Here is a 27,472-nt window from a genome sequence, read left to right on the forward strand (position 1 = left end):
AGGAAAAACCCGCTTCCTCGCCCTGTATTTGCTGACAAGCCGCCCGAGGTGTCTGCGCCGAGCGTGGCCACACTGATACAGCTTTCTAGGAACTAGCCAGGGAGGGGGAGGGGGAGGGGAGGGGGCGAGAGAGGGGTAATTTTGGCTCCCCCTCTCTCCCCGAGCGCAAGCGACACCACCCCTTCCTTTCCTCCAAGGCCCAAGAGTTCCACCCTGGGTCCTTCGCCTGCATCCTCACCGACCCTCTGGGTTCACGCCTCACTCGCAGCCAGGGCTTTCTCCCTGGGAGCGGGACTACGGTGGAGACGCGGCCAGCGCGGTCGGCTATGACACGTGCTCCAATGCATCCTTGGGTCAAAGCCACTTTTAGGGGGGACAGGGTGGCGTTTCTTCACCTCCTTCCTCCCGCCACCCCCTACCCTGCCCGCCTGTGCTATTTCACTCGGAGGAAGGGGAGGTAGGGGGAGTCCGGCGCCCCCGGCGTGCTGGCGTAGCTGGCAAGTGCGGCCAGCGCGGCGTGGGTTGGTGCTTTGGGGACACACCGAGGTCAACTCGGTACCTCCTTCGCTCGGAAAGGGGGCCCGAGCCGGGGCGCAGAGGGGGAGGGGGGAAGGGGCGGGCAGGGTGAGCAGAGAACTCGGTTCCCTGAAAGGAGGGGGAGGTGGAATAAAGAGGGCGGGGAGTGCATAAACCAGAGGTGCGAGCGATTAACTCCGGCCCGGGGGCCAGCCCCTTTCCACGAGGGTGGGGCGGAAGGGGTGGGTGGGTGGCTGGAAGGGGGATATCGCTTTAAAAGGGTGAGGAAGAGTTTGGGGCGCCGTCTCCCCTCCCTCTATTTGCATAGCCAATAGCTCTGGGTCTCCTGCTACTGCGCGCTGATTGTTACCGGGCAGATTACTTTTTTTTTTTTTTTTTTTTTTTTTTTTTTAGTAGGACGCGTTCCCCGCTACATCAAAAGGAAGCCAAGGAAGGGAGGGCGGAGGGAGAGCGGGGACTGGGGCAGACGAGGGCTGGGGAGAGGCCCGGGTGCCTGCGACCTTATCAATAGCCGCGGGAATTAGTATCCAATCTACTGTATGTAAAGAAAGGGGAGGGAAGGGGCGGGCGAGGAGAATGTCTAATTGCTGTGGAAGCCATTAGCTTTCGGGAAGAAAAAAAGCTCGCTGAAAAACCCAAGTTGCAAACTCAAAATGAAACAGCCCTGTGCGGCGGATGACACTTGGGCTGAGTACGGTGTGCCTCCGAACAGAGCGGGTCCCTAACAATCACCTATTGATTTCAGTCAACGTGGGCTTCCAGACTCAGGCCTTGAGTTCCTCCGGATAAATACATTAACTTATATTTTAAGACCCCCTAAGGGAATTACTTAAACTTCAGCTCAGTCACCTTTGAGCGATCAAAGAAAGCTGCTGGGGTAGGGCGGCAGTAGGTGCAAAAGAGGTATTTTTAAAGTATAAACCTACCCCAACAGGCAAGGACCGAAGCTGGGAGGGCTCCCAGCCTCTTGACATCACTTGATAACTAACCCAGCAGGGTCTTTTCTCCACCTCCCAGCGGGGAAAGCATCCCCAGCCCTAAGTCCCCAAAAGAGGGGCAGCGGGGGCGGGGAAGAGGCGGGTGGTCGTCCTCAGGGCCTCGGCCCACCCTGGGGAAAAAGCCTGGGTGGCGAGGCCTCAAGTCTCCGGAGCGAGCCGGGGGCCCCCTCGCCCCTTCCCTCCCACCAACCCCAACCCCGTCTGGCTTTACCAAGAAATTCCAGCGGGGAGGGGTGGGGGAGAGGCGGCTGCGAAGGGGAGGGGCGCGCGGGGGGACGCCCCTCTCCCCGCCGCCCTCTCTGACCACCCAGACCCGCAAGTTCGGGCGCTCCCCGCGTGGCAGACTGCCCCTTCAAGTTCCCCATTCACTTCCCCTTCCGATTACCGACTGTTCCCAAACAGCAACCTCGCAGCGAATCCGTCCCCCAGTGGTTTAGGCTCCAACGCTGGGGTGGGGCGTGCGAGGGTGCGGAGGTTGGCAGGAATGTCTCCGGGAGGCTTGGACTGGAAACTGAGTTTTCCCTTTTGGTCGCCACTCCGACCATGTGTTAAAACTTTAATTTTGCTTGTTAAAAAGCGCTCCACCTCGCACGCGGGGAAAAGCACGTTGCCTTCTGGGCAAACCTGCGCATTTTCTTTGAGTGTAGATTTAGGTTTAGAGGGAAGAAACCAAGCTCCAGTGCTCTGGCATTTAACTCGAAACTGGCCACTGTAGCGGGTGGGGTGGGGGCGGGGGGGGGATGTTGGCTGATCCCTATTCCTTTTCGCCCCTCAAGGGGGAAAAAAATTCCTATTCTTTATAGGATCAGTGATAACCTTTAGCAAACGTCAGTTTTATTGGACTTTTATTCCCTCCCCGGTCGGCTAGCCACCCCTCGCGTTGTGGAGTTTCGGTTGGAAAGTGTACAAAACCCTGTAGGTGTAGGGTGTTTATAGGCACATTTCTGCAGGAACCTGTAAGGCTAAACACACATACGCCCCAGCTCACCTGGCGGATGCCGCCCAGCGAGGTGATTCCGCCGTCAGCGAAGCTTGGAGCTCCTAGGGGCGCTCTGGCCGGGTGGGGGGGGGGGAGAGATTTGAGTTCAGACTCAGCACCCCCCCCACCACCAAAAAAAAAAGCAGAGCTATGTGTGTGTGTTTCTCCACTTAGGGATGGATGGGCAATCAAAACCGAAAACCCGACGGTACTTGAAAACAGATGGCCGAGGGTCCGAGTCTCGGCTCTGGGCGCCGGGAGGACCAAGAAGGAACCGGAGGAAGTGCAGAAGGAGGACCTGGGAGGGAACGGGAAGGGAGTAGAAACTCGAAAAATGTGCGAAGGGAAAAGGGACAGGTCGGGAAGTGGAGCCCATAGGGCGGAGGGCGGGTGGGCGCGAGCCGCCGGGAGGCTCCCCAGGCCCGGCACTGCGACTGCGGGTATGAGGGCGCTTCCGGGACGCCGCACTGCTGCCCCCCGCCCGTGGCGGCCCTGGGGCGCCCAGACCCAGCGGGGGCAGAGACCGGCGGGCCAGAGCACTCAAGCCGCCCTCTCGACGTCCGAGCTTGGACCTGTCGGAGCTTGGACCTGGGCTGAGTGCCTGAGGCAGCAGATGAGGCAGGCGTGGGTCCGGGACGCCTGGCGTCCGTTCGCCCACCTCGCACCTTACCCCCCTCTCATGGAAAAAAAATAAAGAATAAAAAGACCCGAACTTTCCCCCTCTTCCTGTCTGATTCAGCTGCAGGACACGCCTCACAGCCGAAAATAGCCTTGGAAATGCATTCGCTTTATAAAAGTCAATTTTCCAGTACGATTTGGGGCGGGGGGCGTCTGGCCCTCGGCGTCGGCTGGGCCCCGCCTCGGGGAGGAAAGGGAACCGGCCGCCGCACTCCTTTGCCCTCCCCCCGGCGCCCGGGAGGGGCCCGCTGGGCGGCGGAATCGCGCCTCCGCTGGGGGAGCCACCACGCGGCTTTTTCGCGGAATTTTGACGTCACCCACACGTGGGGGAAGGGGCTGGGAGAGCAAGAGGAAGCGGCGGGGGAGGGGGCGGGCGGCAGCGGCGGCTTGTCCGGCACCTCGCGGGGGGCGCTCCAGCCGCGCGCCCCCGGCCGCTGGCCGGCTGGGACCCGCAGTTCAGGCCCGCTTGTATCCCCGCGGCGACCCTTCCGGACCCTTCGCGGCCCGCCCCTGCATCTTTCACCCGGAGAAGCTTATTTTCTCCCTTTGAAATCGCGAGCAGCTCTTGGCTCCGGAAAAAAGCTGATTTCTTTGGGTTGCAGTCCCGTTGCACTCGATGGCGATGGCAGATTGAATATCGCGATTGCTGGTCGCGACGCGCCGCCACCTAGCTCTCCAGTGGGGGAAACGTGGGTGCGCTTTCTGTTCCTTGGTAATGAGTTCTGCACTTCCTTCCACACAAGGAGTTTTTTCACGCGCGACTTATTCCTCCCCGCCCCACCCCCACTATTTCAGTACCGGCTGGGTTGGCCGATGCTGTGAAAATTACACGTGGAAAATGCATAGGACAAATTTTACTGTATTAGGAGCAAATATATCTAGAAATACGCTTGTCAAAAGCGTTATACAAATAGATGGGCAAGCGTTTAGGGCGACGCCCCTCCCACTCGCTGGGTACCCCTATGGTGGCCGTGCTTGTGGAGGACCTTCTAGATTCCCAGAAAGAGCTAAGCACTGAGCCCATGCATCTTCATTTCCCCTACATTTGGACAAAGTCTTCCAAATCTTTCAATCTTGCGGCGGGGGGGGCGGGAAGGGGGGGGGAGATCTGAAATGTGCCATTTTTCAAACCCACAGTGGCAATTCTGAGTTTCTGCTGAAATTTACTAGAAGCTTGTGGGAGAAAAAGAGTCAGTGCAAACTGCTTTTTACTTCAATGAGGTATATAGAGATTGTTGCAGGAATCAGAGGCGGAAAGCTAGGGGCTTCTTTGAAAATGTGTTTTTGAGGTAGAATTACTTGTTTCAAATGTGAAGGAGAAGCTTTCTGTTTGAAGCAGTTAGGAAGTGTGGAAATGTTTCTTTTCGAAGATGACAGACTTGGGTTTTGACCTTTCTTCCTTCGTTTGAACATATTCCCTCTCTTTTTAACTTTTTATTTCTTTCTTTTTCGTTTAATGTTTGCTGATCTGACCCAAAAGACTTGGTTTTGTTTCTTCTGGAGGGAAAAAAAAGTTTTAAATGAATGAAAATGTCAGTACTTGCTATGGAGGAGCCATCTGAGTGAACTGTGTTTAAGAGTTCCTGCTTTTTGGTGCTTGATTTGATGGACACTTGGTTTGTGTGTACAAAAGAAGAAAAATAGAATAAATTATTGAAGGGGAAAAAAGGGGGGAAAGAGCCAAAGAAGTATTAAAAAAACCCCAAAGACAAATATCCTTTAAATTTTGCTCCTGCTTCACTTTAGACATTTAAGCTGTAGGAGGTCATATTGAGCACTTTGTAGATTTATTCTTTTTTTTTTCTTTTTTTTTTTTTTTTTTTTTTTTTTTTTTTTTTTTTTGCCTTTTGTCTTTTTTGTTGTTGTTTTGTTGTTGTTGTTGCTATTTCTTGGGCCGCTCCCGCGGCATATGGAGGTTCCCAGGCTAGGGGTTGAATCGGAGCTGTAGCCACCGGCCTACGCCAGAGCCACAGCAACTCAGGATCCGAGCCGCGTCTGCAACCTACACCACAGCTCACGGCAACGCCGGATCGTTAACCCACTGAGCAAGGGCAGGGACCGAACCCGCAACCTCATGGTTCCTAGTCGGATTCGTTAACCACTGCGCCACGACGGGAACTCCTGTAGATTTAAAATCTTAGTAAAATGTCAAGACTACCCTCACCAGAAAAAAAATTTTTTTGAGCAATAGTCATTTTTATTTGTTTTCTAAACATTTTAATTTTGCCCAAGTCCAAATGTTCATTTGTCTTTAAAATGTCCACTTTCCTGGTGTGATTGAATATTCTTTCGATTTTGTGGCTTTATTCAGCTAAGTATCTGTTTCAACCAAATTGAAGCAATATAAAATATTTCTTATAAGTAGTCTTTATTTTATATTTTGTTTTTCAATCTTTAAACACAAGGATTGCCAGCATTTGTTAGTACAGTTTATAGCATAATTCTACAACATACTGAATTCATATTCTCCAAACTTTTTATAACTAATTAATAAAAACTGGAGAAACAGTTTTCTTGTTGTGGTTTTGGTTTTTTTGTTTTGGGGTTGTGTGTGTGTGTGTGTGTTGGTGACAAATTTCAGGAGGCAGATTGAAAATGTTTCTAAAATTATTTTCTTGGTGGTCTTTTGTTGGCATTTTTAATTTGAAATGTGCAATAAATTGTTTCAGAAGTTTTATACTCTTCAAAAATGTGCACCTCTGGAAAGAGATGTCCTTTCTATTTTAGGATTGACCTGAAACCAGGCAGTTTGTATAAGTTTGCTAGACAATCCAAGCTAGGTTGGATCTAGACGCCTAGGAGGAAAGCATTTCCTCTTTGCTCAGCCTGAATGAAGTAAGGGCATCTGCTCTTACATGAACTTGAAACAAAGTCTGAGCCTATGCATTGTGTAAACAACTTAGAAAAGCACAAATCCAGAGCAGAGGAGTTTCTGTGGAAGGGGAAATTAGAACAGAAAATCCTAATTTACTTCTGCTGTTAGCCGTCTCAAATCACATTTTCATTGTGGTCCCATCAGCTCTAAACCAAATAATTTTTCCTCTGGGGTGTATAGAGGTGCGTTCCTTCAAGCTCTATTTAATGATGGTGATGATGAATAATTATAATTCCTCTGTCTCCTCTTTCCATGAGTGTGTGTGAGCCTTCGCTTTATTTTTCTTTAAAAATTGTCATCAGATTGTAAGGAAATTATGGATTCCAAAGTGAAGTTTTTGTCCTGGGAAATAACACCAGAAGCATTCAATTTTTCTCTTTTGAAAATAGAAAGTCACCAAAATTTAATATACCGCTCATTTAAGGGAAGAAAAAAATGCACTGGGTTTAAAAGGAATAGGAAAAGTCCTTTGTCTAACTTCGAAATCCTTTCCTTCATCGTGCCCACGTATGTTTCCATTTTTGAGAGCAGCCGGGCAAAGGCAAATTCAGGACCAAATGTTTTTCCTGGTGTCAAGGAAGATGTCCTGGAGGAAATGGCAGGGGTTTCCTTAGGTTTGGGATGAAATGTCTTACATCTGGCATCTTACAGCACCACTCATTTCAGGATGGTGAAATATTATGTTATTCCTTTTTGTTTCTTTTTGTGAAATATTATTTTAAAGAAATATTTTGAGAGAGCGGTATCTAAGAGCACGCATTGGATCTGTACAGGCCGTTTAGTGTGGGATCTTCCTGAAATCATTTAAACTCAGGAAACTTAGTTCTTTGAAGCAGCAGCAACATGCAAACCGCCTATTGTATAATTCCAATAAAGTGGCAAATAGCAAGTTTTTCTTAACCCCCCCACTTCTGAATATATATTCTTCCAATGTTTCTCTCTTTTCAGTAAAGTGGTATATACCTAATTAAAAATTACCCTGACAGAATATAGAATAAGGCTCCAATTTCCTTGCCTCTGTACAAGAAAAGTTCAGATAATTACTCTTTGTAGTGTAATTACCAGCAATTTCATGTCATCTAGCAAATGATTTAAGTAAGTCAGTAATCGAACTCCAGTGAAATTTGCTACACTTGGGATGAAAACCACATAGTACCTCAAGGAATCAAGGTCTGATCTTCTATTTAGATACTTAGGACTTTACCTAGGCTGCCTGTTTCCTTGAGTGGAACTCTTTCAGCTTGGCTCTCTGCTATAGATGACATGCAGTCTTGCTTGGAAACAGGGGAACAGGCTGTGGACCCTCATGACATTTGGCCCCATGTAGAATGTGCCTTCTGTGTCTGGGAGTCTGCAGCTGAAATTCTATATAGTATTCATCCAGGTTATTCATGCTGAGCAATCACATATGTGCTAAACTGATAACATCGCAGGTCTCTGCACAGATACAGCAAAGCATGTCAGGGGCACGCTTCAGATCTGTAAGGTAGAGTTTAAATGGTTTTAATGGAAGTGTCAAATATGCGGAGGTGTCTGTGCTTTTGGAGAATGGCTTTGGCTTTTGTGTTTTATTCTTTCATTTGACTGATAAAAAACGGAGTCTTTCCCCGGGGGCCACACCGTTGTGTAGTGGGCTCGAAACAAATGTTTTATGAGATAGGCAGGAAGGAAAAAGAGTTGAATGATACAGTCCCTGTCCTGGACAAGCACCTTGTCCAGGGATGGAGCCTGGGAAAGAATTAGCCTCCCATTGGTGAATGCTTTAAAAAAATGACCGAAATACAGAACAAAAGGCATAGAATGAGATGCTATGTTTTACCCACCCTAAAGCACCGATCTTAAAGCTGGGGCATGGAAATTCAACTTTTCTTTAAAACTCAGTTTAGGAAAGTAATTATTTCTTGGATTGTATAGTTTTTTTTTAATTATGTTCTTAAATTATTCTTGAATTATGTTCTTCATTTCAATAATCTTTTGGAATTAGTTGGTTGGATGTCTGGATAATATGTCTGTGGTTCGGTTGGTCCTTTTAAAGTTGCCAAAGCTAGAGTCCCTTCATTGGTCCACCAGTCTGTGAGCAGTCCTTTCTTGGAATCGCTGTTATTTCCCAGAGCATCTGTTTCTCGTCTCAATGCACCCTCCCTGAATCTGAAAGAGTATTGATTAGTGTTTTACTCCTTTGATTAGGGAAGTTGAGATCAGAGTGGCTCATTTACTTGTCCTGAGTCACCCAGATGTTGACAGCAGCATGTAGACCTCTGATTATGACCTCGATGTCTCCTAAAATTGATGCAGAAGATGTTGTCCTTGTCATTGGCACCATGTTGGTGAAATGGCATTAAGCTAGAAATCAGGACATGTGTGTTCTGCCTACTCTGCCACCAGCCAGCAATGTGACCCGGGGATAGCTTAAATATTTCCAGTTCTGACGTTTCTTCCTCATCTACAAAATTGGCTAGCTGGAGTAAGGGATTATCCAGTTCCCTTTCAGCCCTTAATTTTTAAAGTTCCCACAGCTTTATCTTCACCATCGTCATCATCAAAGTAGGAATCATATCTTATCGCATCGTTTATGGATTTTATGTTTTACATAAAAAGTCTTAAATTGTGGGTTTAGGTATGTGCAGTCTCACTCTTTAGGTATTTGGGAGATGTTGACTCATCTTGGGTTGAACCCTTTTAAATTCAGTTTCTTACATAGGTGAGCATTTGATGCACGTTGTCAGCTGATGGAGAAGGCTGCTTTCTTTGTCCTAAGTCAGTACAGTAGGATGGCAGTCTTCCAGACTACATAGAATGTACAAATATGTGAAATCCATCATCTTCCGGGGTGCCTAAGGAAAGCCCAGTTGAAAAGTTACATTAGAACGTAATGGAAGATAATATGAGAATAAGAATGTATATGTTTGTATGACTGGGTCACTTGGCAAATGGCAGAAATTGGCATAACATTGTAAAAAGGTTACAAAGTTATATTAACCAAGTGCTTATTCCTACAACTCAAACACAGCCCCCATGAAGGCACATATGACATAGAGTTTTGAGCAAAGCCTAACTTGCAGCTCCTTCCTTAAGTAGCTTAAGTGACAGCTCAGAGCCTTGTGGGCCCCCTCTGTGAGGCTTGTTTTAGGCTACATGGTGCACATGGAGCATCATGTGGCTCCCTCAGTGAAAAGGAAGCAAAGCAAATTTCCCAGCATTGCAATTTCTAGACAAGACAGCTCTCCTTGCTCTCTGGCAGGTCCTAACAGCTAGCAATAAGCGAGGAAAGCTTTCCGCTCTGTCCCACTTTGCGTGGCTTTGAACGCGTGAGAAATTTCAGTCATTGGGGTTTTTTGTACGCCAGTAAAATTCACTGAGATGTAAATTATTTGCTTTGGAAAATTATGTGTTTGTAGACACGGTCCCTTCTTAAAAGTGTGGCTACCGAAAAAGAGAAACGCTAGTAATTAATAAACAATTACATTTGTGAGAGTTTCCGGGTGGTGTTCTATATAGGGTTTTTTTTGTTTGTTTGTTTTGGTTTTGGTTTTGTTTTACATGTGGAGTATGGCATCGTGGAGAAAGCACTGGACTTGGGGTTGGAGGAGGTGGGTTCTAGTCCCCCTGGTGCCACAAGCTGTGTAGCTTGGGGCAGGACCCTTACGGGATGACAACAATTTAAGGTTACAGGGGATCTCCACAGGTCTCCCAGTCCACACCCGTATCTGTCACAGAGGAACCCTTTTAGAGAGTCCCTGACAGATAAAGATGATGTTTCTGCTCAAACATTTCTGCTGATGAGGAACTCCTGTCTTGTAAGGTATTTCCATTGTCTAAGTTTATATGTTCTTTCTCTGGTTGAGCAAGAGGTGTCATCAGCATCTAGACGTAGCAACGTTGGTGAGTGCCTGGGCCCTGAGCGAGATCCTTTTTCTTATAAGATCTTCCCAAGAACCATGTGCCATTAGAATCCTGAAGGACAGAGAGGTTAAATGACTTACTGAAGGTCATATAGCTAGTTAGGGGCCCCAAAGTTCCTGCTTTTTGGCAATTTCTTCCAACAAGGGCTGTCTCTGACCACAGGAACAAGGCAAGACTAGCCATCTCTCTAGTTTCGGCTCACAGTCGGTCAGATATTTGAGGATGCCATCCCTTCATCCACTTCTCTTCAGCTGTTTCACTGGGTGCCGGCCCCTCACTAGTGGTCTCTCTGCCTCTAGATCCTGACTAGTTCACTGATACCTGTCTCAAAGCGTGGTGTCTTTCGCAGTGTGTCACCAATGAGAAAGAGCAACTTGGAACAACTTCAGAAACCTGCTGGAGTTCCCGTTGTGGCTCAGTAGGTAAAGAACCCAACATAGTGTCCATGAGGATGTGGGTTCGGTCCCTGGCCTTGCTCCATGGGTTAAGGATCTGGCATTGCTACAAGCTGTGGTGTAGGTAGATGTGGCTTGGATCTGAGGTTGCTGTGGCTGTGGTGTAGGTTGGCAGCTGTGCCTCTGATTCGACCCCTAGCCCAGGAACTTCCATATGCTGCAGGTGTGGCAGTAAAAAAAAAAAGAAAGAAGCCTGCAGATGGTCAAGGTGGACAGAGAAAAAAATTCTAGGGCCATGGATCGTTATTTACCGCTCTTACCCCACTCTCCTGGTCCCACTGAGGACAGGACACACTAGACAGGAAAGAGAAAATGATTGTTCCATTTTTTGGAGGCTGGTTTTATTAATGAAACCCTATATTGCACTACATTTTCTTGACTATAAATTGGGTGAATTAAACTACGGATGATCTTACCTTATCTATGTTCTGTGGCCCCAGGGAACAAAGCTAGTGACTCTGATAAAACATTAGAAGGAGGAAGACTTCTGCTCATATAAGGAGCTGCCTCTGCAGTCCACCCCGATGTAGCAAGGGTTACCTTCAGTGACCACATAAAGGACCTAGAGTAGTAACTCATTAGGGATGTTACAGAGGGTTGATGGGTCACTCATTGGCTCTGAACCTAGATGTCCTTCTCTATAAGATGGGGAGAATAACATCTACCTAGCTGAGCGTGTAGTGTGCTTAGCACAGTGTCTTGGCATGCAGTAGGCACTGAGATAAAGCTAAGTGGGGTCGTTATTATTATTGTTAAACTCTACTGGGTTGTGTTCTCTCAGAATCAGTGCAGCTCTAGGAGTCTATGGAATTATTAATGTATTTATCTCAAATCAGTCCATTCTAAACTGCCTATTACCTCATCCTCAGAGAGACATGTATTACGAGGTAATCTTCCAACCTTGGGAACCATCCAGCCTGTGCAAGGGACAAGAGAAAACCCATCTGCACAATCATAGAAGTGAAAAGAACCTTACACATCGAATCCATTGATTACCAAAGGGAAGTAGTTGGTCCCTGGAGCAACATTTTCTATGCAAAGGCTTTGAGGTTTATTTTAATGAGTATGAGGGAAAAAATGTAACATATATCCAACTCACAGTTTTGCAAATACTGTAACAGTATTTAAGTTTAAAAAGGAATCCATTTTTTAAAAATTATATAAGTTGAAGAAGTAACATATAGGTATGAGTTTTAAAAATCTGGGAGGTTGTAGGCAAATTATTAAAATTTTGGAAACAAGCTCCAATTCTTCCTTAGGAAACTAAGGGAGAGCATCTCACCCCGTAATCACACAGCCTGTCAGTGACAGTCTGGGACTAAAATAGCACCTCTCACTTCTGAAACTAAAGAAGTTAAGACTTTGCATGAATTCTTTTCATTTAAACTATATTATTATGATTTACCCATTCTTCTTATTTCTTCCATCAGTATTTTATTGTGGCTCACAAATGGACAGATGGATTCTGTTTTCCGAATTCCGAATGGCTTTGGATGCCCTTTTTTTTTTTTTTTTTTTTTTTTTTTTTGCTATTTCTCGGGCCGCTTCCGAGACATATGGAGATTCCCAGGCTAGGGGTCGAATCGGAGCCGTAGCCACCAGCCTACGCCAGAGCCACAGCAACGCAGGATCCGAGCCGCGTCTGCAACCTATACCACAGCTCACGGCAACACCGGATCCTTAACCCACTGAGCAAGGGCAGGGATGGAACCCGCAACCCCATGGTTCCTAGTCGGATTCGTTAACCACTGCGCCACGACGGGAACTCCCCCCCCTTTTTTTTTTTTAAAGCCAAAACTGTGGTGCATATAAGCTTCCAGGGGTAGGGGTCAAATTGGAGCTGCAGCTGCAGGCCTACACCACAGCCACAGCAACACCAGATCTGAGCCACATCTGTGACCTATGCCATAGCTTGTGGCAATGCTGAATCCTTAACCCACTGAGTGAGGCCAGGGATTGAACCCACATCCTCATGGACACTATGTTGGGTTCTTAACCCACAGAGCCACAATGGGAACTCCCTTGCTTTAGATACTTCTTATTGGTCATTTCTGTTTTAATGATTTTTCCTACCTTGAACTTTTGGACTGGGTGCCTTGCTTTTCAGCCAACTACCACTGTCTGTTACTTTTGCCTCTGAAAGTAGGTTTTCCTTTTGTTCTGTCACTTTTCCAAGCTGCCTTTTTAAGACAGAGAAATGTCATTATTTGTCTTATCTAACAGTTCTCTGGAAAGCTCCTTTCTCAGGGCTTGTCATTATTTGACTTGACTTAAAGCTTGCTCTCTGTGAACAACTTTATCCTCAGCATGTTCGCCCAAAACAATCAGCGGCAGTTGTTTAAGATTTCAACTACCTGTGAAGGTGATACCCATGAGCTCTGCATGTACATGGAAAAGACCCGAGAAAGACCTAATTACTTATCACCAGCTGACACTGGGATTCTGTGCCAACAGAATCTGATATAGTTAAGTCACAGTTTTAAACTTCCTGCCAGTTGCTGAAGGCATGCCCCCACACAGACTTTGGGTCTCTGGGAAAAGGCTAGGGGACATACTGGTTCAAGGTATTTAAGGAAATCTCTGTCTAATCATTAGCTGACAATGAAGCAAACTAAATGGAGACTTAGGTGTTATACATGACCTAGAACACAGATTTTATAGAATTGGCTCAGGAAAGTCACTGAGTAAGCAAACATTAGCAACAATAGCAGCAATAAAAACAATAAACCCTGCAGAGAGAGAGAGTGTGTGTGTGGGGGGGGGATCTGATTTTCAGAGTCACTACCTTATGTTATTTAAAACGTCTAGTTTTCCATAAAAATTTATGGAACACAGAGGGAGACAGAAAAGTATGGCTTATACACAGGAAAAAAAAAAAAAAGCAATCAATAGAAAGTATTGCACTTGCTAGACAAATATTTTAAATCAGTTAGTTAAATAAAAATATGCTCAAAGCAGTAGGGAAACCCTCTCTCAATAATTAAATTATAGGAAATAGAGGATATCAATAAAGAGACAAATTATTAAAGAGAATTAAAATATAAATCCTGGAGTTAAAAGGTGTAGTAACGAAATGAAAATTTCACTTTGAGGGGAGCGCAATAGCAGATGTGAACTAGCAGAAGGAATAAGCTAACCTGAAAATGAACCAATTGAGATTATCCAGTCTGAAAAACAGAAAGAAAAAAAAAAAAGGATAAAAAAATGAACAATCTCAGAGACCTGTGGGACACCATCAAGTATACCAAAATAGATGTGATGGGAGTTCTAGAAGAAGCGGGAAGAGAGAAAGTGGCAAAAGAATTTGAAGAATGATGGCTGAAAACCTGCCCAGTTTATTTTAAGTCATTAGTCTACATATTCAAAAAGCTCAACAAACTTTAACTAGAATAAACTCAAGGATAGTCACACCTAGACACATAATAGTTAAACTTTCAAATGACAGAGAATCTTAAAAACAGCAAGAAAAAAGCAACGTATCACATCCAATGATCATAATAATTTTAACTTCTCATCAGAAACCATGGACCCCAAAGGGCAATGAGATGACATGTTTGAAGTTCAAACCAAGACTGTCAAGCAAGAAAGCTATATCTGACAAAATTATCCTTCGAAAATGAAGGAGCAATTAAGACATTTTAAAATAAGCAAATTAACTGAGATAGTTTGTGGCTGGCAGAATTTTTTTTTTTTTTTTAATCATAAACACTAAAGGGAGCTCTTGTGGTTTAGATGAAAGGACACTAGATAGTAACCCAAATCTACATGAACGAAAAGCACTGTGTAACTACATAGGTTAATGTAAAAGATAGATACAGTTTCTTTTTTGGTAACAGTTTTCTTCTCCTGTCTAATCTAAAAGCCAATGCATAAATCAATAAATATAAAACTTTATTGATACGCTTATAGCATTTAAGGAGACGATTTGTGTGATCATGACAGCGCAAAGGAATAAGATGGGAACAATGTTGTGTGAGAGTAAAATTTCTGTATGCTATTGAAATTAAGTTGGTGTTAACCATTGTTTTAAATTAAGATGTTAATTGTAAGCCCCAGGACACCCGCCAAGAAAAAAAAAATTTTTTTAAGGGAAATGAAACAATAAGAGAATTTAAGTGGCACTCTTGACAATACTATTTAACACAGAACAAGCCATCAGTGGAAAACAGAATAACAAAAAAGGCAGAAGACATATGAAAAACTAATAACAAAATGGCAGATGTAAATTCTACCTTATCAGTAATTGCAGTAAGTGCAAATGAACTAAACAGTTCAATCAGAAGGAAGTGGTTGTAGAATAGATAAAGAGAACACAATCCATCTATGTGCTGTCAACAAGAGACAAAAACATTAAATTCAAAGACATAAATAAATTTAAAAAGATGGAGAGATATATATGCATATCATGCAGACACTGATGAAAAGAGAGCAGAAGTGGCTATACTAACACCAGACAAAATAGACTTTAAGACAGATTTGCTACTAGAGACAAAAAAGAACTTGATAAAAGGGTGAATTCATCTGGAAGACCTAACAATTACAAACATTATGTGCCCCTAATAAATGAGCCCCCAAAATACATGGAAAAAAGTCTTTGGGGGAGTTCCCGTTGTGGCTCAGGGGGTTAAGAATCTGACTAGTGTCCATGAGGATGTGGGTTCGACCCTGGCCTCGCCCAGTGGGTTGAGGATTCGGTGTTTCCGTGAGCTGTGGTGTAGGTCGCAGACAGGCTTGGATCTGGCTTTGCTGTGGCTTAGGCCAGCAGCTACAGCTCCGATTCCATCCCTCGTCTGGGAGCTTACACACGCTGCACGTGTGGCCCTAAAAAGCAAAACAAGAAAGTCCCACTAGGGAGTTCCCGTCGTGGCGCAGTGGTTAAGGAATCCGACTAGGAACCATGAGGTTGCCGGTTCGGTCCCTGCCCTTGCTCAGTGGGTTAACGATTCGGCATTGCCGTGAGCTGTGGTGTAGGTTGCAGACGCGGCTCGGATCCCGTGTTGCTGTGGCTCTGGTGTAAGCCGGTGGTGGTGTAAGCCTGGGAACCTCCATATGCCGTGGGAGCGGCCTAAGAAATAGCAAAAAGACAAAAAAAAAAAAAAAAAGAAAGTCCCACTTGAGTAGGAACTGCCTGTGTTGGTTTTTACTCCCTGTTCTTATTTCTGCCCTCTGGATCCTCACAAAGTAAGTCTAACCCCTCTGTGACTAGAGAGTCTTCCAAATGTATGAAGCCAATTCTCATGTCTTTTCTTACTTGCAATTTTTATGTGCCCTTTGCCTTATAAAAGTTTCCTTAGAACTCAATTATGTTCTCTTGTAAAGAAATCTACTGCAGCGCTAATAGCAGAACCTACTTTCATAGCACTTCAGGGTCGGAAGGAAACAAAGACGATTTTTTTCCCAAATCTCTAATTTTATAGATGAGTAAACTCAATCTGGTTAGATCATTGAGCTGGTGAATAGTAGACCAACATCCATAATCTTGGTTTGCAAATTCCTTGTCTAGTGTTTATTCCAACAGTTTCCTTCTATGAGTGTTTCCCCCACTTTGGGTTCTAAGGAGGGTTCCTGGCTTTGGGGGAGAGAGAGACTAAATAGCCTTTCTTTCTTACCACCTTTTTTAAGCCGTTATCTGGCATCCTTCATCTTGAATCTGCCATCGAAGAAAAAGCTAAGAGTAATGGAAAGAATGACACTGGTGGTTAAAAGACATGGATTCTCATCTTCTTTGGTCAGTAACCAATTGCTGATAACTTGGATAAGTCACTTCAAAAAATAAGAAATATGGTATATTGAGCCCCGACTGTTTAACCAGACACTCTGCTTGCACTTTAGCTACAGGCCTCATATATGTGCTCAAATATATTCCTTTTTTTATCTGTAAAAGAATCAGGTTGTACTATTTGTTGTCCATTGTCTCATCAATTATCTGGTTGTGAGGGGGCTCTCTCGTGAGATATTCTTACAGTTCCTGAAGCTCCCCCTCACCCCCGCCCGGAAGTCTTTCTATGCCACTGGGTATAGAGCTGCTTCTTTCATTGTAAGTGTAGAATTTTTTTTTAATAGTTAGAATGTATCATAATTTAACCACTTCCTATAATTAACAGGCATTTGGGCGCCTCCCTTTACCACTTTTTTTTTTTTTTTTTTTTTTGCTTTTTTGCAATGTTCCGAGGCTTCATCTTGCTTTATCCTTCCTCCGCTCAGGGAAGAGAAGAGTCTTGCGGTCTTGATTTTGCAGCCTCAAAAGTGGTCCAGGACAGAAAATGAACACCTGGAGGTCGGTCCCAATCCTCAACGGCCTTCTCTACAGGGGAGTAGACACACACACACGTAGCTTTGGGAAGATAGGAATTGTCTCAGTGTCATGGGAGTACAGGAAGAGGGAGGCTGAGGGGGGCTCACTTGAGTGGAGGCCTGGGAAGGCTGCCTGGAGGAGGCAGCACCTGAGTCCCGGTGTGGAGGAAGGAAGGCTCTGATGCTTGGTCTGCCCATTTTCCCATCACAGCCTGGCGGCGTGCCTGTCGTTTGGTTGGATTCTTCGTTAGGCCATTTGTTTGGGTGAGTGGTGTTGGGTATGAAAGGGAAGGAAGGATGCTTTGAGCAAAGGAGATATAGCCCAGGAACTAAAGTGAGGAAGCTCATGGTTTCTCAGAGGGCCAAGAACTGACCACTGTGGCTGGAACCTCTGGGTCCTGGTCACCTCGGACAGCACAGGGATGGAGGGATTAGGCGGGGACTAAAAGGCACACAGGTGGGATTTTGCTTTGTCTGGAAAAGTGTTTTTCTTTTCTCCTTCTTCTTTTTTTTACTTTTCTGTCTGCCACGTAGCATATGGAAGTTTCCAGGCCAGGGGTCAGATCTGAGCCACAGCTGCGACCTACACTGCAGCTGCAGCAATGCCGGATCCTTTAACCTGTTATGCCAGGCTGCGGATCGAGCCAGTGTGGCAGAGATGCCCGCCGATCCCATTGTGCCACAGTGGGAACTCCTGGAAAAGGATTTTTCTTCCCGGATGTGTGCTGAAGGTTGAGTAGAGATTAAGGACAGAGCAAACGGCTCTCTGATGGGATGATGGGAACCAGGTAGGTCGGGCCACGTGCCTTATAAGTGACCCAGCAGCCCCAGGTTTACTGAATCTGTTACTGTGGCATCTCTCTGCTTCATCTTATGGGGTTGTCTCTGCTTTGAGTTCAAGTGAAATAGCCACGTGGAAGAAAAACTACAAAGTTTCAGGGGGAAAAGAAAAAATCTCCTTGTCCCTGCCTCTGCATCTGCCTCCATAAAAATTCTCTCTGTGCCCCATGAATTTCCACGTGCAGTTTATTCTCCTTCATTTCCTAAAACATTAGATGCGACTTTAATGGCCTAACCCCAAAAAGATAACCTGACAGCCATCAAATATTTGCAGCATTCCAAATAACCGTTTGCTGGAGCCTGCCTTCTACGGAGCCATGTGGATGTCAGACGCACACAACCGGAGTCACGCTGACATAGCTGGCATGCCTGGGCTGGGCTGGAATCTCGGGGGTACCAATCACAGGCCAGAGAGAGAAGCCATTGGCCAGAAGAAGCAGCGCCAGCGTGCTCACAGCTCTGCAGAAGCAGCGGTGTTGATGGGGACGAGAATGACGACTGCAGCCAGAGGAGGATCATGACCCCAAGCAGCATGGATGGTGGATACACACGTCAGCAGTGCTGGCACTGGGCAGAGGCATTTTGGGGCTCAGGCCAGGGCCGCACCCTTCTTCCCCTGAAAAATGAAGAGGAGAGCAGATTGTGCCCTAAAAATACTTCCTGAACAGAGTGCCCTGCGGTCTTCAGAAGGGATTTGAGAAACCCAGAGTGGATAAGAATGGCTCAAACTCATCCAGCATGTAATATCTACCAGACAGTGTGCTGGGCATCTTATGAATACTTCACTTACTTCTCACTCCTCCGTGGTGAGGTGTGTTCAGGGATCCCATTTTAGAAAGGAGGAAAACTGAGGCTAGGAAGAAGTAGGAAATTTACTTAAATTCCACAGCCGGTAAGTGGCAGAATTGGGACTTGAACCACAGTCTTTCAAAAGCAAAGCCCGGGCTCCTGATCTCACCCTCAAAGCCACGTGGCAGGTCCATGCCCTCTTGGTACCCACAGCAGCCACCCTCCCAGAGGGTGGACAGAGGTCTGTGTGTTGTGCAGATAGAGGAAATCCTGAAAGGAAATCATTTTGCTTCCTGGTTTCCTGGGGGTCAGGCAGGCAACGTGCTTTTTTTTTTTTTTTTTGTATGCTATAAACCTTTGTCTTACTTAAGAACATGTCAAGTACAGCATGACTCACTGACGCAAAACCGTTGGGCAGCAGCATCTTCTTTGTCCTCCAACGGTCAATGAAGTAGGTGCAGTGGTTCTTCCCATTGTAAGAAGATGCAGGAACCGGAGCTCACGGAGGTTAAGCAATGTCTCCAGTGATGTCTGATTCAGTCCCCTGCCCCCGTAAGCATAGTCATAACCACAGTGTAATACGAGTCGTGCCCTCCCTCTGCGCAAGGCACCATTCAGATACTTCTTTTATAAATGACTGGTTCAGTCCACGTAGGTGATTAATACAGGGACCGCCATCCCTGTTTGTTTTTTTTTCTTTTCTTTTTTTTTTTTTAGGGCTGCACCCGAGGCATATGGAGGTTCCCAGGCTAGGGGTCAAATTGGAGCTGCATCCTCTGGCCCACCCTACAGCCACAGCAACACCAGAGCTGAGCCACGTCTGCGACCTACACCACAGCTCAAGGCAACGCCGGATTCTTAACCCACTGAGCGAGGCCAGGGATGGAACCCACGTCCTCATGGATACTAGGTGGGTTTGTTACTGTTGAGCCACAGTGGGAACTCCAGGACGGTCATCACTGTTTAACAGGTGGGAAACCGAGACGGGGGGCCGGGGATGGCATTTGCCCAGGCTCACCCAGCTGATAAGTCGAAGAGCTGGGTTATGTTTCACTACTTACATCTTGTGATGAAATAGGAAGGCACCCCTCAGGTTGGGTTTTGTCTTTCCTTTGAAATCTCCTGTGTTAGCCCCGGGGTGGGAGGTCAGGACTCTGAGAATAAAGTTTCTGAGCTCAGCTGGTGAGGGGTGCCAGGGGCGGCCGCATCCCTGCAGCTCTGGGGGTGGAGGGGGGTGGGGAGGGTGATGAGGCGGCAGCCACAAGCCTGGGATTTGGCCAGGGAAGGCCTCAGAACCCGCTGGCGGGTTGGCACCCTCGAGCTGGGCAGCGCACCAAGATGAGCTGTGGCTTCTAGGAGACCAGTAGGACATGGTCCTCGGGAGAGGAGAGAGCCCAGGGGGAGGGCTGGCATGACCTCAGCCCTCAGAGCTGAGATGGGCTGTAGCAGCTCTCCCAAGAGCCAGGCAAGAAAAAGTAGGTTTCTGTTTGGGCAGCAGCAGTGGGACCTCAGGAAGAAAAAAAAGGACACGTCCCTAACGGTGTTCCTTGCTCAGCCCTGGTAGAGGTGGCGTCGGACCCTGCCCAGAGGAGGGGCCTCTAAGGAGAGAAGGTGGGCCACCCTGAAGCTGCCCTCTTCATTGTCCCTGCCCCCTAACCTCCCGAAACCCTATCCATCTTTGAAGCCTTGGTTCCACTGTCACCTCCTCCATGAAGCCCTCCCTGACCGGCCATCCCCTTCGGCCCCATAGAATTCAGAGCTTTCTGATGTCTGGGCCAGTCCATGCTCACTCAGGGAAGGGGTCCCCAGCAGGCTGAGGCTCAGACCAGACGTTCAGGTGTTGGAAGCCTCAGACACTCTGGAAGCCAGCCCAGTCAGTCCCACACCTCTCTCACCAATAACTCAGTTCTTACAGCAAACGTACCTTCCCTACTGTCTTTTTGGCCTTGGGCATCTGATGTCCTGCCACCTGTCTGCTGTGGCATCCCCTGGCACTAGCAGTCTCTTGCATGAATATATCTCACAGACGCTCACAAGACATTTATGGAACACTTAGCCTGTACCAGGCGCTATTTCCAGGCATTATCTCATTTAATCCTCCCCAAACCCCTACGAGTTGATGTTATTATCACCATGTTACAGAGAAGGAATGGGGGCCCCCATCTTTGGCAGCTAAGGAGCCAGCCGGTACTGGATGGAGTGTCATGTGGAGACCCGCGGGCGGGCATCAGAGTCTGGGGTTATCTCCGACCCGTCTGTGGGGGACCTTCTTGCTCCTCTGTACCTCCTCTCGCGCCTGCACAGAGTATTGCCTATGGATTTGTTCAAAGATGTGTCTAGTCTGCATTTTTGGTGATCAGGGAGTGCAGGTGCTTTCGAGAGGACAAACTGGTGTTGAGTTCTTGCTAAGACCAAACCAGGCACTTCTTGGGAGAAGTGAGAGATTAACAACCCTGTCCTGGAAAATTGTAATTCCAAGTCTGTGGGGTAGCTGTGCCCCCATACAAAATATATATTTGGTTTTTGTCTCTGGTTCCTAACATGGAGTTCCCAAAGCCCTTGGAATTTCCTGAGCAAAAGGTGTGTCTTTTGTTTTAAAGAGCCCCACCGGTGGGTCCCTAGATAACTTCAGGATGGGGGCTGGTCACCCCAACTGCCCAAGGCATGGTTAGAGTGTTGGAACTTTGAGCCCCATCCCCCAACCTCCTGGGAGGGAAGAGGGGCTGGAGATGGAGTCAATTACCAGTGGCTGATGATTTTTTTTTTTTTTTTGTCTTTTTGCTATTTCTTTGGGCCGATCCTGCGGCATATGGAGGTTCCCAGGCTAGGGGTCCAATCGGAGCTGTAGCCACTGGCCTACGCCAGAGCCACAGCAACGCAGGATCCGAGCCGCGTCTACAACCTACACCACAGCTCATGGCAACGCCGGATCGTTAACCCACTGAGCAAGGGCAGGGACCAAACCTGCAACCTCATGGTTCCTAGTCGGATTCGTTAACCACTGCGCCATGACGGGAACTCCCACCAGTGGCTGATGATTTAATCAACTGAACCTGGGAAGGTGGGGGGGTCCCAGCTCCACAGGGACAGAAGGTCCTGTGCTTGGGATCCTTTCAGACCTCACCCTGTGTACCTCTTCCTCTGGCTGTTCATGTGTATCCTTTATAAGGTCCTTATAATCCTGGCAAGGAAACTCGTCCTGAGTTCTCTGAGCCAGCCTGGCCATGGTGGAACCTGAGAAGGCTCTGTGGGAACCCCCGCTCTTGTAGCCGCTAGGTCAGCAGTACTGGTGGCAACCTGGGTCTTATGATTAGCATCTGCAGTCTTAAGTGTCTGAGCCCTTAACCTTGGAGTCTGTGCTCACTCAGGTGGTTAGTGTCGGAATTGAATTGTAGGACACCCAGAGATTGGGAGTATTGACTGGTGTGGGGCTGAAGCCCACGTATTTGGCGTCAGAAGTGCTAGGAATGAACATGTGGGCACAGAGAAACCTGAGACGGGCAGGAAGTCAGCCTGTGTCAGTGGTTGACCAACTCAGCTGATCCCAAACACTGTATTCACTGCTCTTTTGTCCTTCTGTCCTCCATTTGTAGGCGATAGATGCTAAAACCATCTCATATGAAGACTGATGTTGAAAATGCATCTTCCAAAAGATGCCCAGGCAACCACATAGACTGGACTTTATCACACCCCCTTCTGTCTACATCTGGGTGGTAAGACCTGGAGCCCAGCAGTGACCTCAAGCCAGAAGAAGCCTCTCACCAAGATCACTAGGAAGGTGACATTTGTTTCTCCGTGCTTGCTGAGCTGGGAAAGTGGATGCCTGGCTTTGAGAGTTTTGTTTTGTTTTGTTTTTTTGTAATGAGAATTGAAACATAAAGGATTCTTTTCACATCATCATGCAGCTCACAGAAATAGAGCTTGGAAGAACTTCTCCAAAGTCTTTAGGCTTTGGTCCATTGACCTTTTACTGTAACAAGCACATCAGAAACCACAAATAAATTGGGGAAGAGGGTACACACTTCACCAAAAGATTTGTGCTTGGCTAGACAGTCTCCCACAGTGCTTTTTCAAATTGAGAGAATTTCTGATACATTTGAAATGGCAGCATTCACTTGAAAGTGAGATTTGTCTATTCCATTTAGAAAAATCTGGTGATGTGGACTTCGTTTTTTGAAATCCTCGAAAGTCACATCATGTTAAAGCTGAAAGGGGCAGTGGAGTCTTCTCTCCTCACTTGATAGGAGATGACACAGCAGCCTGGAGAAATGAAGTGACTTGGTCACTTCAGCTTTGTTTGCGGCAGGCCATCCACTTTCCAGCTTTCTCCCTTAACTAGGCATCTTCTTGGCAGCCCAACTACCCGAGCGTCCCTGGTAAGGACCCTCTTCCTTGTGCTCAGCTGTCACAGTGGGTGTTTCATTGTTGATCCCCTTCTGGACTTTTTTGGTATTTTTTTTTCCCTGTTATTATGGCAAATTTTCAAACATAAGGATAGTGAATATAACATAAATAACTCCCATGTGCCCTCGCCCAGCTTCTACAATTATTAACATATGGCCAATCTTCTTTTATCTACACCTATCCCCAAATAGCCCTCCCGCACAGATGATTTTAAAGCAAACCCAAACGTCATGCAATTTCATCTAGAAACATTCCCTGTGTCCCCGTGTAAGAATTCTCCCACAAGGACATATTTATAACAGAAATGAATGATGATTCCCTAATGTCAAATTTCCCCGATTGTCTCTCTGTGTCTCCTTTGCAATAGATTGTGTTGGAATAAGGATCCAGATGGAGGGTGGGTCTCAGGTATCAGGTAAAATGATTAGCTATTCATTCAAAGTTCTTGCATGAGAAGATTTGCCGATGGAAAGGAAATTCATTACACCATAAATTACAGATAAATAACAATTACAGATCCCAGTTCCCAAGTTTCTTTGACCCATGGCTTTCATGTCATAGGGAGCAGACAGGTGTCATTTGCCTCCCACAGAGGAAACCAAGGCCTGGAGATCTTATGGGATCCAATTCGCAGTCGAGGTGGGACCACCTGTTTCCTGGTGACATCCTCCATCTCATTAAAAGTATGGCCTCTACTTTTAGGGGGGCTCAAGAGGTTCTCGGCCTCTTCGAAACATTTTTCATAGAAAAGTGCACGTAACCTTCACAGCAACCCTAAGAAGTAGGTGCCCTCTTTCTCATTCCACTGAGGGATCCCAGCACAGAGGGGCTGAGACATTTTCTCGGGGCCACCCAGCACCACGTTTAACCCCACCTGTGTCGTATGCTAGCATATCACACCTTCGGTAATGTACTAGCATCGATAAGAAGGGGACTGTATTTTCAGTGTCGAAAATGCACCTCGGTTCACTTTATCACGTTTTCCCTTTTAGAATGTGGCTCGATTGTGAAAGAAAATTCCTTGTAAAGCAATTTCCACTCTCCAGGTATTTCATAAACACAGATGAGCTTCTCCTTTATCCGAACTTGTGAAGTTCTACCCGATTTCCGACAAAATAATTAAGAGCTGAAAAGAAATCCAAGACTCCAGACCTGTCTGCCCCCACCTCCCCCAGCCAATGGCCAGCGTCACCGAGTCCCTGCCTTGGCCTGGCCCTGCTCACTCTGTCTTGTGCTTTCAGGAGCAATCAAAGCCCTTTTTAGAAAATATTTCCTGGTCTTCTGTGGCCTTGGATGGACAGAGTTTTCCACTAGGCTTTTTTTTTTTTTTTTTTCCAGCCACACTGGCCCTTAAGAAGATGTTACTCCAGACTCCACACCTACTTCAAACATTTTTAGGGGCCCTGGCTGGGGCCTCAGTGCAGCTGCCAAGAACTCGATGGAGAGGTGGAGCCCCGACTCAGGGCCTAGCCTCCCTCTCGGGGGGTGGTGGTGGGGGGGCACTGCCGCTGGGGCGACTTTCTCACACATCCCCACACAGGGTATTCTTGTCAGGCGGCTGCTCCGACTGCCTTCTCTCATGTTTGGTGGGGGCCCCCCTCCCCCCCTTTTAAGGGCTTTCTCCCCAGGTCTGTCTGTTGGGGAACAGCTGTGCTCTGATATTAGATAGAATGTTTTTTGTACTCACCACGAGCTTATGAACAAAAGGGTTTTAAGAACCCTGATAAATGAACAAGGTCTCTGGGAAGATGAAATGTTACCAGCATTTCAAACAATCACAATCCTTGTGCATCTCGGAGGCTTTGGCCTTTGCAAAGCAGGGCCGGGCGGGTATTTGCTGGTGGAGTCTTGGAGACTGGCATTTTTTCCAGCTTCCCCCTCCACTCGACATGGGAAAGTTGGTTGGAAGGTGGCTCTTCGTGGCCATCGAAGTCTCCAGCTGCTTTCCCACAACTGCTTGTCCGGAGCTGAGACCCTGATGGGGGGGTTTCTGGGCTTTCTGGCTTCCGTCATCTTCCAAACTCCCCGGCCCTGACAGGTGCCCAGCGTCCTTGGTGATGTGCTGCCCCCCTGCAGGTGCACGACTGCGGCTCGGACAGTAGCCTGTTCCATCCGCAGAGCAGCCAGTGACGCTGTGTCCCCACCCTTGACTTCCCAATGAGGAAACTGAGGCTCAGGGCATCAAGGGACCTGAGGACATCATGCCCAAGGTTGTATCGAGCAAGGGGTGGAGCCAGCATTTAAACCCAGACTGGTGGAGCCCAAAGCCTCGGCTTCTTTGGTAAAGGTGAGTGTCTGGCCACCCTGCGGCTCCTAGACCGTTCTGTGGTCCCCACTTCATGCAGGACCCCCTTCTCATTGGAGCCTCTCTCCTTGCTTTAAACCCCACCCACCTCCTTCCACACTCTAAAGGGAGCGCTCTCGCCCTTAATGTGCCGTTTCAACGTCACCCAACCCCAGGCTGCTTGCTGTGGTTCATTCACCACCCCATCCATGGCCCAACCCAGACGTTCACTCTCCAGCCCAAGCATCTTCCTGGTACCGCCTCACAGGGGAACAGAAAGGTCAAGGCGTGAAGTAAGATGACAGATGGAAAGAAAAGCCTCTCCCAGCCTGCAGAGCTCCGTGAAATCCTTCATTACGGGATTTCCCTTGTCAGGGCGGCAAAGAGAAGCCTGAAGGCTCACGGCTAAAATCTATAGCACATAAAGGCACCAAGCTCATCACGGTGAAAACATCAGACGAGGAGCCCCATGGGCAAGGGCAGCAGGGTGATGGGGACGGAGGAGGGGTGGGCGAGAGGAAAGAAAGAGGCAAATGACCGGCCTCGTGATTTCATTTCCTGCCTGTTGGCACCCTGCCTGCTCTCTCTCCACGGAGACCCAAAGGTCTTTCGAAAATGCAGCAGGAACGGCTTAGGCTAGACTCAAAGTAGACCCTAGAGACCTGAGGATGGATCAAGGCCCTCCTTCTCCGGAAACCTGCAAGACCAGGGTTCAGGCTCACCACTGGGAGAGTTCAGGGACAGGCTGGACCCAGTGACTTTGGTCCTGTGGTTCAGGGCTGGGCAGTTGTCTGTTACCTTGGGAGGGTGCTCCTCTCAAGCCTGTAGCAGGATCAAGTCACTAAGTCCACACACGAAACCGCCAAGAGGCAGGCACGTCCTGGTCAAAGCCCAGGAACTCCTGTCTCGCGCTCACACGTGCGTGTCTGCTCCTCCTCTGCCTTCATCCTCCCTAAACTTTCTAATTTCCATTACCCTCTGAAGCTTCCCACCGCGCCTATGGAAAAACACAGAGAAAGCATCTTTCATTCTGGGTTTCCATGTCGATCAAAAGATTTGCCCAGGACACAGAAATCATCACAGAGCATGTGTTTCCAGCAAGTTGGGGCGAGAAGGGAGGAGGGCGGCTTCTGGTGCCTGGACGTAGCGAGGCTGCTCAAGAGTGAATTACTTTTCCTCCACTGCTCCATGTACTCCCCACATGGGGCACCTCCAGGTTCTTTTATGCAAAGGGAAGCCCTGAAAAGTGCAAAGACACTTCCGCTGTGACCTCTGTGCCCCCTGGAGAGGGCGTGGCAGTGCAACGTGGCCTGGGGAATGCCAGCAACCCAGCCATGAGACCTTGGGCCGGTCATTTCACCCACTCTGGTCTGTGCTTCTCCTTTGACTGAAAGCAGTTAATCTTAATTATCCCGCTTGCCTCCTGGGGAACTCATGGGGATCGAGTGAAATAAAATTTAGAAACTTCTTTGAGAAGTTGAAAGTGACCCTTAAGAGGGATGCTTGCTATTCTGAGTTTCAGGGAATGAGAAATAGGATCCAGCAACAGGCCACCCCGCCCCCTCCTGCCAGGACTTGCCAAGCCTCTGTAGTGGCAGGGACGTGCCCTGCCAGAAGCCGTGGGAGGAAAGGGGGTCCCAAAGCCAGCAGTAGTTGGAACAGCGGCAGTGGCAGCGAAACCATCCGCCTCCCTCCCTGCCCGGCCAGCTCCAAACCCCAGGAAAGTCAGATTTTCTGTGGAAACTTAAGCCGCGCCTGCTGGACCAGACTGGGCTGGGGGTGGGGCTGCACTCTGCCAAATGGTGGGCTTGGAGGGGGGGCGACAGCTGGAGGGTAGGGAGCGCGGGGTGGGGGCGTGGGTCAGAGTCCTGCTCTGCCAGCCCTGCCAGGCCCGGGTACTGCTGCCTGCTCTCAGCACAGGCAAGGTGGGGGACTCTGAGCAGGGGCAGGTGGGGCTCGGGGAGCCTGTGTGTGGGATGCTGGAGAGGTGCGGGGCCTCTCTAGGTGCACACTGTACCCCGGGACCAGAAGGGGGATGGGGTCCAGCCTGACTGTCCTGGCTGCATCTTCCTCAAGTGAAGGATGCTTCTGGCTTGGCTAGAATCCCATGGAAGATCGTGGACTCACCTGCTGATCCCGGTGTACAAGGACCCCGACACCCATACCCCACTCCCACCACCCCCACACTCACTCCCCCTCAGAGTCCACCTTCTGAGGGTACCACTGGAGAAGACTTTCTAGTTTCTAGCAGTGCTCTCTCTCTCCCCTCCGTTCTCCACTCTCCATGCACCTGCCCCCCCCGCCCCCCGCCAAGCAGGAACCTCACAGTGTCCCAGGAACATGGGTCATGGTGCAGGTTGGTGATGTGGAGTGGACAGAAACATCTGCCTGGGGTGTGACCACTGCCACTGAGGACTCTGGGTGGTCACAGTCAGC

At 47.8% G+C, this 27,472-nt stretch overlaps 1 long non-coding RNA gene across 2 annotated transcripts in view; it reads left to right on the forward strand.

The window, feature by feature from the left end:
* The window catches only part of LOC106507534 (uncharacterized), a 29,015-nt gene extending 2,511 nt beyond the window's left edge, over nucleotides 1-26,504 (forward strand). The window contains exons 3-4 of one of the 2 annotated variants that reach the window (XR_002344133.2): nucleotides 21,942-25,039; nucleotides 25,213-26,504. This is a non-coding gene — a long non-coding RNA (uncharacterized LOC106507534). The remainder of the gene's footprint in view (nucleotides 1-21,941; nucleotides 25,040-25,212) is intronic. The other variant, XR_014803945.1, reaches the window with a different exon arrangement.
* The last annotated feature ends 968 nt before the right edge of the window (nucleotides 26,505-27,472 follow it).

Source organism: Sus scrofa, chromosome 5 (assembly GCF_054392235.1).
Source record: "Sus scrofa isolate SSC_HxYL_T2T_F1_AM1 chromosome 5, Sscrofa_HxYL_maternal_Yorkshire_Landrace_v2.0, whole genome shotgun sequence".
Lineage (NCBI taxonomy): Eukaryota > Metazoa > Chordata > Mammalia > Artiodactyla > Suidae > Sus > Sus scrofa.